This window comes from Mixophyes fleayi, chromosome 3, assembly GCF_038048845.1.
Source record: "Mixophyes fleayi isolate aMixFle1 chromosome 3, aMixFle1.hap1, whole genome shotgun sequence".
NCBI classification, from domain to species: Eukaryota; Metazoa; Chordata; class Amphibia; order Anura; family Limnodynastidae; genus Mixophyes; species Mixophyes fleayi.
The window spans coordinates 21,093,514-21,108,575 of record NC_134404.1 but is presented as its reverse complement, the minus strand read 5'-3'; the positions used below and the strand labels follow the sequence as shown (position 1 = coordinate 21,108,575).

The 15,062-nt window shown below is 43.0% G+C and overlaps 1 long non-coding RNA gene across 1 annotated transcript in view; it reads right to left on the bottom strand.

Annotated features, from left to right (window-relative positions):
* Nucleotides 1-4,979: 4,979 nt before the first annotated feature.
* LOC142142603 (uncharacterized) overlaps nucleotides 4,980-15,062 on the bottom strand; it is a 79,285-nt gene continuing 69,202 nt past the window's right edge. Inside the window, exons 4-5 of the long non-coding RNA XR_012689236.1 lie at nucleotides 6,283-6,442; nucleotides 4,980-5,036 (exon numbers count right to left, since the gene is read on the bottom strand). This is a non-coding gene — a long non-coding RNA (uncharacterized LOC142142603). The remainder of the gene's footprint in view (nucleotides 5,037-6,282; nucleotides 6,443-15,062) is intronic.

The following is a 15,062-nucleotide window of genomic DNA, read 5'->3' as shown; positions in this document are numbered from 1 at the left end:
AAGAGTTGGAGAGCAGCCAATCACTGTCTAATATTATAGCCCCGCCCCCATGCATGCTGGTCACACCCACTGGCGGCGTGGTGTGGAAACCCTCTACAAATCCTGCGTTTGTCCCTGCAGTGGGTACTTACTGCTGAGGACAGGGTCACACTGAGCACACACGGCCCCCGGTCTCTGTACCCCACAGATAATCTGACAGAACATTGTGAACAGGTAGAAAACTCTGCACAATAATTCTTGTTCTTATCAGACATTATATTTCTTTTTTTTTTTTTTTAAAGAAATACAGATTCACAGAGAATATTACAGTAAAATAATTACTAGTTCTGACTCTGGCTAATAGCCTCAAAACAGTAATTTAAATATCTGTGGTAATAATAATGTAAAAGTGGAAGATAAAATCACCTAAGTGCAGAGTCTAGTTATAACCCTATATGTCCTTTGTAATCACGTTTATATACACATAGACAAACATATATTATATTTTATATATATATATATATATATATATATATATATATATATATATATATATATATAAATCTCTGCTGCCTTATATCACAAACAACTGGGGTACTTAGTGCAATTGCAAGTGAAGTGAAGCAGCAGCAGATGATTCTCCACTATGTCAGTCAGGATCCTCTGAGGTAACTGTAGCTGAATTTTCCCGCCTTTGGAGCGTACCAATCAGCAGGGGGGGGGGGGTCTCCTTTACACTCCTAGCAATGGTGGTTTCTTTTTTTTTTTTTTTATAATATATATCCCCTATGGGGTACTTAGCTGACACAAGGAGGACTTGTGAGGAGGAGCCAGCAGCAGTAGAACTCTCTGAGGAGCCTCTGAAGTCCGACTGTGATGACAGGAAAAGGCGCGAATATCTCCGGCTCCGGAGCGTACCACTGACAGCAGGGGAATCTCTCACTCACTCCCCGCTGTCTGATGGTTCAAACGCCCATAGGAAGCCTCTATCAGCTCAGGCTGCCACACTGCGTTGTGCTCCTGTATCAATGCCCATTCGGAATCCTTCCTAGGGCTCTATGAGATCCAAGTCCCCCCCCTCCGCCTCAGCGGGGCACTTGGTATCTCCCAGTATGTCAATGTTGGACCTTCACACATCAAAAGATCTTATTAACATGGGGCCTTACATCAGACCGTTCGGAATACATATTCACTCAGAACAGCAAAAACCAAAAACAAGCTAGTTTCCCACATCACAATACACAAGAGGCCTTGTAAACACAGGCTCATTGTATCATATATATATATATATCAGAAATAGGCATACCCTATAGCAGGGGTGTCCAACCTTTTAGCTTCCCTGGGCCACATTGGAAGACGACGAGTTGGTTTGAGCCGCACATAAAATACACTAACACTAACGATAGCTGATCATTCAAAAAAACCATAGAAAACATAGTTAACATATTAAACTTACTTGGAAATGAAGTTAGTAAGAGTCAGGAAACCTATTGCAGAATCATGTTTAAAGCAGTAGTCACATTACCAGCTACAATTTAACTTACCTGCATCTGCCCCTTAGTGGGGTTCGGGGAATTAAATGCCAAAAACTTTTTTTTCCTCTCTTTCTGCACAAACAAATCATTTTTTTTATTGACCAGTTTGAAATGGTCACCGATATAGGTAGCATCAGGAGGACTAATAGAAATCTACAGAGATTTAAAGATACGGTGGCGGGAAAAATGGCTCATGGAGCAGCCTCCGATGAAGGTAACAGTGTGTGATATTTTCACCCTACTCAGCACTGCACATTTAAAATGGTTTAAAATATTAAAAATACAATCATCTCTTAATATTTATATTAGATACATACAGAGAACACAGCTAGTTCATAATTGCATGGTGCAGAAAGTCAAAATTCAGAGTAACAACAATAAGATACTGGATAATCTTTCACTGCTGCTGATAGTTCACGCGAGTGACTCCTCTGTGCTGCGCTACGCAATGGATGTCGGGTGTGATGACGTCACCCCAGACATTCACTATGGGCACCGCACGGAGGAGGAGACCAGGGAGGAAGCCGGAGCGCCAGCTGACGTGACCGCAAGGTAAGTATTTTTTTTTGCAGGATATTTTTTTCATTAACAGCGCTGCCCCCTTGCCACAACTGCTGGGCCACATTTACAGTCGCGCTGGGCCACATACGGCCCACGGGCCGCGGGTTGGACAACCATGCCCTATAGCAAGGTTAAACAGAAAAAACAACTTTTCTACCCTGGTCTCAGAGATAACGACTTCCTATCTCACAATACACACACACAATATCAAAATAAGTGCACGCGCAATTACATAAATAAGTGCCCTGCGCTATTTGCTTTAAATACATTTTTACTAAAAGTTATTTAATAGTGATCCAGTCATAATCATCCCAACTTTCCAGAAGCCAGTTAGAAGACGACAAAGCTACAGAACAAGCAAGAGAGAAGAGCAAGAACAAGTAAGAGAGCACAATCTGTATAAATTTCAATGCTGGAGAATAATCCTGAATATTAATTAATGAGTACCAGTTATCTGCCTTGTATGATATGCTCAATATTAACATATAGCTCCCTATGTGCATTAATTAATTGTTGTGCATATGCAGTATGATTTTTCGTTTATTGCTGTATATAAATTTAAACAATGGGGGGGCTACGGGTGTATCAGCCTATTGCGGCAGGAAGCATTAATCAGGCCCTGCCTCTTCTTTACCTGTCTCTTCACTACCTGCTGCTTGTGTCTTAAGATTAATTGGTGTTTGTCTGGAAATACAAATGCCGAGGCCCTGGTTGGAAAATGTATAGGAACTATTCACCTCCTGGAAAGCCAAGCAACAAGTAAACACACTAGGCCTCCCTACCCTCAACCAGATCAGAAAATAAGTCAACAGCAGCCACAATTAATTAACTAGCCCTCTTTTCTCCAAGCTAACTCTGACAATAAATTAATAGCATTCACATTTAATAAATAGTTCAATTTCCCCCAATCATCCCCATGGAGTTTCAAAATATATATTTTTATATTTAAGGGGAACTTATATAGCTATTCACATCCTGCTCTGTATTACAATAGTGGATATTTGATGCCAACTAATTGCAGTAAGCGACAGGACTTATATTCATATGAAAACTTACTATTCTCCTATGAAATCTCTTCTATTCGAAGCAGGGTCCTCATTATCTACTGCAAGTGCTTCGCTCTGTTTTATTGTTTTATTGTTATGCTGCATTGTTGAATATGTCCCTGGTTTCAAGACCTGTAGAAAAAGTTTCCAGTATATACAAATGTATAACAATACTAAATATGCTGCCTGTTCTTCAGATTGTTCAGTTCATGGTCTCCAAGGAAGTCGACTTTGTTTCATAGTAAAGCACATATTTTGTTGCAGTTGGCAGCAGGGGTCTATTAAACATTTTGGGCCTGATTCGTTAAGAAGTGTAATTGGCGATTTACGCACAATTGCTCTGCCAGAAGCCGGAACCGGAACATACGTCACAGAACGCAGCAACTTTAATTTATTTTAGAGCGCAAAACACACTTACAACAACTTACTGTGGCTGGCTCACGTAGAAATAACTTACTGTTGATATTTATTTTAATTAGGAGTGCAGTGCACATCTGTATATCATTGCAAATGTACTTATCTTTTTATATTTGTATTTGTGGAAATGTATTGACTTCTGACAGTATGTCATGTTTGGGTTTTGCAACTGTCTGGAGACAGGTAATCATATGTTAATTAGTCCTTTTCATCGCTGAGTGACCAAAACTTCTGTTGAGCCGGAAAGACAGGAGGAGGTAATTATACTTGCTGGTAGACTCCCTATGCAAGTGATCACAGAAGAATGTGAATTTTGCAAGTTAAATTGCGTTCAAAGCAAGATTAGAGAAATGTTATATCCTGATGGTAAACATTCAAAAGAAAACCTCAGATGTAGTGGCACCGCTAGTAGCAATGTATAAAGGTGTTAGAGGGGCAGGAGACTAGCTCCTGCCAGGGTACAAATCTGTATAAAAAGCGCACTGTTTGACCATGTATTAGTATCATACCATCTGTACCTGCTAGAAAGATCGATAGTACCACGAACTGGTGTCTAACTTATTAGGGCTACATGAGCTAATAAAATATCACTGATTCAAGATCCTGCTTTTACGATTACTTACCTGTGCTGTAATTCCTGTGACCTACAGATTAGACTGATCTAAACCGTTATCCGGCTGTTCTGAGTTTGGGACCCAGTATTCCAGTACCAAGACTCTGCCCGATACCCCGCGGCTCGGGCTAGTGTGATAGGCCAGAGGAAACCATTCACAGCATCCCTAATCTGAAGGAAGAGGTCAGGGGTACGAGCCCAGGTGCCCAGTGAGGGGGTACACCAACAGTGAAAGTTACCCAGAAGCGGTGTAGAAGCCTAATGGTGGCAGTAGGCTCCTCCTACTGTGACAGATGGAGCGCACTTGAGATAAAGAAAGGGGACGGTGACAAGACAAACCCAGCCGGTACCCAGCAACAACACGGAAAGGGTTGCATAGGAGGTCCATCCTGTCGCACCTACGTATTCAGAGGCGGAACGGGGCGGGGGAGGGGCATATGTCCAAAGTTAATGTACAGTCAGAGAATGCCAAGCTCAAGTGCACGCAGCAGCATCCGATTCAAGCTCTGGGCATCTCTCAGGCGTATCTCTTGCTCCAGCTACAGGTCTGGTGTAAGTGCTGAGTAATACAGATGACGGCTGTGTATGATGCTAGAACATGTGTTTGCAATCAGGAGCAACTGTAAAAATGTATTTTATATACAATAAACATTCATAACATCCTAATAAATGTATTTCATGTGAAAATTAAAATAAAGCAACTTTTTTGTCTTTAATGACTATATTATACAGGTGACATTAATTGAATAGTTTTTTTTCTTCTGTCGATTCTTTTGGGACTTTATATTCCTCATATGTATTGGACATATCCTGCAGTCTCTGGTGTAGTTGAGCAGAACGGACCTAGACCTGTATTCCTCACCAGATGTATCGTCACATCCCCTCCTTGTTGAATACGGACGTGCGTGTACAAGCGTTTACAAATAAAAAAAAGTATGTTACGTTTACTTTGTGTCCCTTAATGAATCAAGCTCTTTTTGCTATGATTACAAGGATCTGGTGTCACAGCTTGGTTTAGTCTATTTAAAGTTTGAATGGTGTGATTGGCTGCAGGAAGGTCTAGGTTTGCCAATGTTCTAATGATCTGATTGGCTGCAGATGGTTGCAGACCCCACCCAGTACACAGCTGCTTACACAGAAACATCACTGCAAGTATAATAGCTGCTCCATCACAGTGATATACACTAAAAGTAATGTCCATTAAATAAAAATGCAGCACTGGTACGCTGGGTGACCTGTAGCATACATAGTGATCCATGTAATAATCCCGAATTTTGCAGGACAATCCCAATTTACGAGGTTTGGGGTCATAACTTCATTAAAGGAGGTCAGTGCCATCCTCAGTTATTACCCAATAGGGCAGAGTATGAGAATTAGTAGCAATCAGGCGCATTTGTTTGAATTTTATACACAGCCATTTTATCCTTGTTATGTTTTAAATCATACAACTACCTGGATACATTAGAGCTTCTCCAACAGAGCAGACACAGGGTGATTGACAGGCTGCAAGACATACTCTGCAAAAATACACTCTGTGGATTGGTGGATTCACACACAGGGGTGGGGTCAGTGATGTCACAGAAGCTCAGATGACTGTACTATCCGCCTTTTGACCTATATCAGACACTGTCCTAATGAGGTGGGAGGAGCTTCAGCTGCCCATACTGGAACAGTGAGGTAATACCGCACATTCTGACAGAAGTCGGGTTATCACTGAACAATGTATGTTACCTTCTTACTTCATGTCAGAAAAATTAAGATTTTGTTTTTAGCGGTCCTTTGTCACGACTCTCTCCCCTTAAGAACTGCTGTGGTAATGCCCTTAACAAAAATGGCTCCCGTATGTATTTCCTGCCATCTAAGCAAAAGAATGGATGCCTGGGAAGTACAAAATTCATTGATGTTTGGCTGAATTAATGCAGAGACGAAATCCATTGTACAAGAGATCATTTTCTCTTCATGTTACTTTTACCCCCATATATGGTACTGAACTACTCCCCAACTACTCTGGGGATGTTACTGTATTTTACTGTGTTTATTGCTGATGTATGGATCTTTACTGTACTTGTATATGGTGGATGTGCATCTAGTGTTTTTTGTATAAGAATAATAAGTTATATCTTGCTTGTACCTGCTGTAGACACTGACCATGGAAGCACCAATGGCTGCAGGAGGAGGGAGGGAAGACATTCCTAGACCTGCGGCTGTGGGGTCGGATCAACCTTCCCATGACTGTCCGGAAGTGATCTAGGAACTGCCAGAGCGCTGCTTTATACCGGAGAAGGGACGGTCTGCAAATAGGAAAGTTAATTACACAGAGATTGAAGCTGTTTCCATCACAATCACAAACCATTCGAAATATTCTTTACTCACAATTCTATAAAATATTTTTGCTGACAACCAACATTTTTACTGACACATTGTTATTCTAAAATGTATTAAACATTGATAAGCAGCATGAAGAGGTAAAAGGGTCCTGAGTCTGAAAATAAGGGGCTCATCAGACCAAAGCCGGTGGTAACCAGGGTACCAGCATCGCGGTATAAATGTGGTCAGACGTTACTGATGCATTTCCTATAAAGAACTATTATTGTAGCTATAATTAGTAGAGGACATTATGGGCGTGATGGATGAAGGGAATTTATTTGAATATATTTTTGGGTAAAAGTAAGGAATTTATTTCCCACCCAGTAAGGCTAAATTGGCGACTGTCAGACTGGGCGATTTGATTAACTTCCTATGACCACAATTACAATAGGGAAAACTCAATGGACGTTTGTGTAACTCATACTTCCCTACTCTCCCGGAGTTCCGGGGAGGCTCCCGAATTTCGGGGAGTCCGTGACAGTAGGCAAAGCTCCCGCATTTTCACGGCACTGAATGGAGGGGGCGGGGCCCCCTCCAATTGTGTCATTAAGCTCCGCCCCTCCATTCAATGCTGTGAATTTCAGCTATTTTATAGTGGGGGCGGGGCTATGGTGACGCGACAATATAACCACACCCTCCTCCTACCCCATGTCACATGACTTCTCCCCCGGATTACCCAGGGGAGAAGTCTTAAAAGTTGGCATGTATGGTGTAACTATGTAACACAAACATTACACACAGTATTCCAGATTGGAACATCTAGGCTGCGCTCCCATCCACCCATGTACACACACATATATATATATATATATATATATATATATATATATATACATATATAGATATTTGAAACAATACTATAGGGTACATTTACTAAACTGCAGGTTTGAAAAAAAGGAGATGTTGCCTATAGCAACCAATCAGATTCTAGCCCTCATTTTGTAGAATGTACTAAATAAATGACAGCTGGAGTGATTGGTTGCTATAGGCAACATCTCCACTTTTTCAACCCCGCAGTTTAGTAAATCTAGCCCTATGTCTTAATGACTTGGGAAATGATGACAAATCTGATTCATCTTTTATATGAGTTGTAGAACGTCACATTTAGCCCTTGAGTTACCCACAGTGTGATAGAAATTTATACTGATTAAAGTTGTTCCCACCAGTATTAATAGTTTGAATACATTTAAAGCGCGAGTATCCTGCATTATATCATACATTGATAGACTACAGTGCCTGCAGGCTGGTCATACAATCTGCAGTTAGGACACTAGATACCACATACAAGTTAACTGAAATATATATTCGGCTTTATATGACTTAGTATATTATGGTTGTCCATATTTCATGCTTGATGTTTATCATTTCATCAATTTTTCCTGACACCAATCCCTCTGCATATTTCAGCCCAGAGCCAAACTAATAAAGCATGTTTTTATATGATATTAACTTGTGTGCACAGTCACCGGGGATTGTTTAGGGTATATCTAGGGGTTTGTAGCCCACCAAGGGACATATAGGGGGTAATGATGATGAGTCACGTTCTTTATTGACTAACTGGAAGAGAAAGATCTAAGATAAAACTTCTAAGAAATTAAGTCAAACTTTTGGGTCTTCATGATCTACAGCCTGACATAAATCCATACTTGCCAACTCTCAGGGAGACTCCCTGAAATAGGGGTGATCTCCCTCACTCCCTGAAGAGTCGGGCATTCTCCCTGATGCTGAGCCAGTACAAGACTTGGTTGGCTTCGCCATCTGTGGCATGATGACACAGTTCAGAAATTGTGTCCTATGTCCATGTATTGATGCCTACGGAGGTGGCCATTTTCATGGAGATCAAGATTTAATCAAAGACTGACAGGTAAGACAACATGACTTCAGTACTGGAGACAGAAATGTAAAAGACGCTTCAGTCTCTAGAGATTCATTAGCTGCTTTTCTTTAACGCATAGTTCCCTACTCTCCCGGACATTTCTGGGAGGGCTCCCTGGAGAGGAGGGCAACCTCCCGGTTCTCACCCCCGCAATAGATAAGTTACACAGAACTTACTGGAATTTTAAGAAAACATAAAAAAAATAAATCTGTGAATAAACCCAGAAGGGTTAAATGGCGTGTGTGTGAGGGGGGACTGTAAATTTCCCAGAATGTACAAAAAAATTATTTACATTAGCAGTAAGTTCTGTGGAGAGTTAAAAATACCCATATTAAGTTCTAGCACTTATTATTATTAATGACTGTTATATATTGTGGTTTGGCAAAAAGTCGTTTTAAAATTCTTTCCAAACATTACAAAAAAAATAAAATAAAATACATCAGATTTCCAACCTCTCACATGTGCTCCGACTGAATGCATATATAATATATATGAAGACATATATATCCTCCTGCTGCATTGCTCTGCAGTCAACAACAACTCTGCCGGGACACATATGATCCGTATGGCACAGGCTGCAGCGCCCCCTGGTGGCAGTACTTTATACAGAGCCAAAAGAACACCGAATATATGTTTTCACAACTAAACAAATTGGTCTATTAGATATGATGCTTTTAAGATATTTGTTATTTTTTAATTAATTTGCTCTTTGGATTTTTTTTAGCATTATTATTTTATTAAAGGTTTTAAGCTAGGGAGAGGGGTACAGAAAAAAAAATGGAGGAGGAGGGCGGTACTTAGTGGGGAGCAGACAATACAATGTACACCAGCAAACATCACTATTATCACAGGCATATACCATAGTCATGTAAGCGGACCAGAGGGAACCCGAATTACAGAGGTATTAGTGAGGAGCCCTTTGGATGTCCTTAGAGGGGCACACCACATTGGGAAAGTCAACTAACCCTCATCTGCAAAGGGGGTGGTTTGGGTTCAGTGCAGATAATGTGTATAATGGATGGGAGTTATTTGGGATGGCGTTTTAGGGATTAAGCAGTTAAGGGTTAGAATTCACTGAAGGAAAAATCTTTATATAATTAGGTTGTCAATGAAAGATTTGTTTTGTGAATTTTATCATTATAACATCATACCTGCGTGCTTATAATCAGGCAAAGAGCTCTCAGGCAGCAGGGTTTGGAGGCAGAGTATAATCTTGAACTTCTTTATATATATCAGGTGCAGTTGACCCCATCATATTCCTGCATCACTGTGACCAGAGCCTCATATTACTACTCTGTGCTGCTATGGGACTCTGCTCCTTCCACTATATAACTCATACTTGCCAACTCTCCCGGAATGCATTTTGCGAGAGTCTCACGGACTCCCGGGAGAGTGTGGCAATCTCCCGCATCTGGATAATTCTGCCCACTTCCTAGTGAAGTGGGCAGAATTAAGTCCCAAACACCGCGATTCCCGGTGAGATATATATATATATATATATAGGCCCCAGTGTACTGCTTTGCCCGGGGGCCCATAATGTTGTTAAGAGGGCCCTGGGAGAGGTCACACAATTATTTATTATTTAAGGTAAAAGTGAATGAATCCCCATTATAGAGAAACCAAAACTGCATTAATGAAATTCACAATGACTGTTGAGGTGGAGACATTCCGAGTCCTTAATGTTGCTTTGTCAGGGATAGAGTCAACCTAACAACAAGAGATTAAGGGCTTCCTGTGGATGTCTCTTAGCTTCTACCATGTGTATTTTTCTACCAGTAAGAGACGTTACTATCAGTTGGGAAAAGTGAATTTCCGAGATATTTGTGCATAATTCTCTAACAATGAGAAAATATTGGAATGGCCATTATAAATTAATTACCAATGTATCAAATTATAATATCTACGGGCCATTTGCATTGGCCTATACTACACTTATTAGTGTAACAGAACTGGAGATAAAGTGGTGGATTTTATCAAACCTTCCAAAAAGGAAAAGTGGAGTTGTTGCCCTTAGCAACCAATCAGATTATAGCTATCATGTTCTAGAATGTACTAGATAAATGAGATCTAGAATCTGATTGGTTGCTATCGGCAACACCTCCACTTTTTTTTTTAGAAGGTTTGATAACTCTACCCCATAATTGTTGTCCTGGGGAATGAGGTAGCACATGTACACACAGTATATTAATTTCACCTTCCTTTTACAGAAGGTGACTAAAAGAGAAAAATAACTCACTCAATAATACATCGAATGTATATAGTTTTCGGTGAAAGTATGGGAACTTTTACCATGCTTGCCAAATTCCCAATCTTTTCAGAGCAGTCCCTATTTTTTAAATTCAAAAAGGGTATGGTTGAAGTGGGAGAGGGGTGTGATTTGTTGTATCAACCCACCCCTGCCCACACCATGTCCAGGAGGACTTTGGGTGCGGACTTTCCATCCTCGTCCACCTTGCAAGCAGATATGAACCCTTGTAGTTGAATTGTTTATACTCTCAGGAGGTCTCCCCCTAACCTGGGCATCCCTAGGACATTCCAGGTGAGTAGGTTACGATGGACACAAACTCAAGAGCTCCAGGCTACCACGAGTCATATTTTATTATCTCTTAGAAACAGCAGTTAGTGTATTTCTCATAGGTTCTTCCTACTTGCAGTTGTGTGGGTTTGAGGTGGGTGGTGAAAAGCTGTGTTTTATGTTCTGTGTGTCATCAGATGGATTGTTTTTCCCACAGAAGTATTCTGAACTTTTACTTCTGCTCATTAAAAGTAATGTGTTTTCTATGAAACACCTGTCTCCAGTTCCAAAGATTTTTGCTTTGTCTTGTGGGTATTAAGCCTCCACCAGGCCAGGATTATATTTATAGCTCTCTGGTATGATGACTTGTAGATACAGGCAGAGGCTCAAAGAGGGGGAGGGTGGCAACGGCAAAGAGAGTGGGGTCAGAAGGTGGGAAGGGAAAAGTGGCTTCGCCCTCCCATGGTTTTGTATTAGTCTAAGTAGTCACACTGGGATGGGCTCCAAGAAGCAGCCTGAGCTTGCTTTTGACAGCCCTGTGATAGGATGAGTTTACTCTGTCTCCCTGTCAGTTGCCAGCGTTTATGAGGTTTTGGTACCAGCCAGCAACCTGTTGTAACCACCATCTTCCCTGGCACCACTTGGCTCCCTAGTCGCATACCTTCTGTGAGGGTCAACCGTAAAGTAACGTGGCGCCCTTAGTTGTCGGAGGTTATCTCTGTCACCACCAGGCTCCTGGACCAGTATCTTAAATCGCTTACGCGTCTAGGTGGTGTGTGTTGCTGCTGGACCACAATTTGCTGGTTACTCTGGCTAATTGCCCCTGACTGTTTACATTGGATCAGTACCTCTGGGTAGAGAGCAGAGCACTGGCTCAAGATGCCGGGCTCATCACAGGTCAGCTGGAAGATGGATTAAATTGTTGACTCTATTTTGTTGGTAAAAGGAACAAAGCATGACCTTAGAAGTGTTTATTGCTCAGTAGGTCATATAAGAGCTGTTATACACCACCGAAAGGCAGCGATGTTGCACATAGACAACAACTGCAAAGTGGGTGCCAAATACAGAGCCAAAAGCATTTTCCACCCCTGAACAACTGGGTCCTAGGGTGTAACACGTGGCCCACAGCAAAATTTGTTTGGGAGAGGGTACGACAATGCACTTTAATCTTCTGTGGCGGGCAAATGGAGCTTCATTGTGCATGTCAGACCCCATGCATGCTCAGAAGACCACAGCGGCATCCTCAGGAGTGAATAGATCAGTGCTACCGATCCACCCTCACATAGTTACGCCACTGACTGGGTTTTAATGCTAGGGGGTGATGTGAGCATAGTGGCCAATCTGGGAAAAGGGCCTAAAATGGCTAAAAATGACTGCGCCAATACAAATGGACTTTCTGCTCATGTGCAGATCATTTCTCCTCTAGCCCAGCGGAGGAGCCCTCCTCTTGTAAGATTTTAAACTTTCAACACAGCGATAAAACTTTGTAATGGTCGGCATCATGGTGTAGCAATGAACACAAGAAACAAGTCTACAGAGATAGGGTTTTACAATAGTTTATAGTAATTGCCAGCTCTCCAACATCTGTATGCATCTAAATAGACATGTGATGATTGGGATTATTTCCCTCATTAGACATCCCTTACACAGGAAGCCCTCTTGCTGTTTTGGGCAAGTAATCTCAACAGATGAATGTGGTGGTCAAGGTTAAACCTTCCCTGTCCTAGATTTCAGATCATTATTTGCCACATCTTGTTGTAAGTACACTAAAACATGTTGTATAATCTGTACACAGAAATAGACATACATCAGTACATGTGATTGGGCATTATATCTTAGAAACAGATTGGCACAATTACATTTATATACACATAAAGCACTGTGCTGGCAATATCAATAGAACATTTACTCTATTGAGGACCCCTGTCCCCACTCCCAAGCAAGCGATTTGCCATATTACTATAATCAGTTGCTTCTTCAGCCTCTTCCACACCCCTGATGATCCCGCATATGTTTGTCTGCAGTAGGAACCCCAGAGGGGGGCAAGCAGAGCTGAATTAGGGGGACATGTGCCTCGGGTACCCCTCTGTCAGGGGGCCTCCCAGACTAGGTACTCCATGAGGGTGCCAGTAGGGGGTTCATTATGGTTCTTGGTGGCTGGTTCCTTCTCCGGGACCAGCCACCTTCCTTAATGTGGCCGCGGAGCTATTGATTGTCACAACTTGAGTATTGCTTACTGGTTTTGACACTACTCACCAAAGAGGCGCGGAGTCTAATGTGTTCCAGGTCTTCACCAGGAACCCCCGCAAGGAAGTATGGTCTTAGCTGCGGGAACACGCAGGTCGCGGTCCTCAGAGGGAGCAACCAGTGAAGCGGTGAGATGAAAACGGTGTCAGGCAGGCCGGGTCAAAACGAGGGAATCAGGATATGCCACAAGGAAGATCCAAGCCAAAGTCAGAAGTAGCCGGGTCCGGTACACAGGAATATCAGCAGTAGAATGGTCAGCAAGCCGGGTTCGGTACACAGGAATATCAGCAGTAGAATGGTCAGCAAGCCGGGTTCGGTACACAGGAATATCAGCAGTAGAATGGTCAGCAAGCCGGGTTCGGTACACAGGAATATCAGCAGTAGAATGGTCAGCAAGCCGGGTAATACACAGAGAGCAAGGACACAGGAACGCTGGAGCTAGGTGGGACCTATTACTCTGGCACTCTCCTAGTGCCAGAGTGATCCTAAAATAGCGCCTCAATTAGCGGCGGCGGTGACGCTGAACACCACCGCCGGATTACTAGAGAGCGTTCCGTTGCCTAGCAACGGAACGTGGCCGCCGACTCGGAAGTGTACTCGGTTGCCTAGCAACCGAGCGCTCAGAGGTAGTAGCAGGCGTCTGTCCCTGTGCGACGGACACAGCACAGGGACCGCGCCTGACATTGATCCGTTCCCTCCTCCCCTAAGGGTGGCTGCTTCCAATCCCTGAACAACCAGAGATTGCGTAAAATGAGCACCACGTGACAGATGCCGTCCTATTATGTGTGCGTGGGGCAAGAGGCAGGGATAAGAGTCTCAAGCACAGCGCTGCAGTAACAAGGTAATTGTGAGGGAAAAGAAGGGGGGCTGCTATAATGTGTGAAAGAAATGAGGGGAGGCTGCTATAATGTGTGAAGGACAGGAAGGGGGCTGCTATAATGTGAGGAAAGGGGGGTATGCTGCTATAATATGTGAGGGAAAGGAAGGGGGCTGCTATAATGTGTGAGGGAAAGGAAGGGAGGGGGCTGCTATAATGTGTGAGGGAAAGGGAGGGGGCTGCTATAATGTGTGATGGAAAGGAGGGGTGGGGGCTGTTATAATGTGTGAAGGACAGGAAGGGGGGCTGCTATAATTCGTAGGAAAGAGATGGGTCTGCTATAATGTGTGAGGAAAAGAGAGGGGGGCTACTATAATGTGTGGAAAAGGGAGGGGGCTACTATAATGTGTGAGGGAAAGGAAGGGAGGGGACAGCTATTATGTGTGAGGGAAAGGGAGGGGGACTGCTATAATTTGTGGGAAAGAGAGGGGGCTGCTATAATGTGTGAGGGAAAGGAAGGGAGGAGGGCTGCTATAATGTGTGAGGAAAAGGAAGGGAGGGGGCTGCTATTATGTGTGAGGGAAAGGGAGAGGGTTGCTATAATGTGTGGAAAAGGGAGGGAGGCTGCTATAATGTGTAAGGGAATGGAAGGGAGGGGGGCTGCTATAATGTGTAAGGGAAAGGAAGGGAGGGGGGCTGCTATAATGTGTGAGGGAAAGGTAGGGACGGGGGCTGCTATAATATGTGGGGGCTGCTATAATGTGTGAGGGAAAGGAAGGGAGGGGAGCTGCTATTATGTGTGAGGGAAAGGGAGGGGGGCTGCTATAATTTGTGGGAAATAGAGGGGGCTGCTCTAATGTGTGGAAAAGGGAGGGGGGCTGTTATAATGTGTAAGGGAAAGGAAGGGAGGGGGGCTGCTATAATGTGTGAGGGAAAGGTAGGGACGGGGGCTGCTATAATATGTGGGGGCTGCTATAATGTGTGAGGGAAAGGAAGGGAGGGGGGCTGCTATAATGTGTGAGGGAAAGGTAGGGACGGGGGCTGCTATAATATGTGGGGGCTGCTATAATGTGTGAGGGAAAGGAAGGG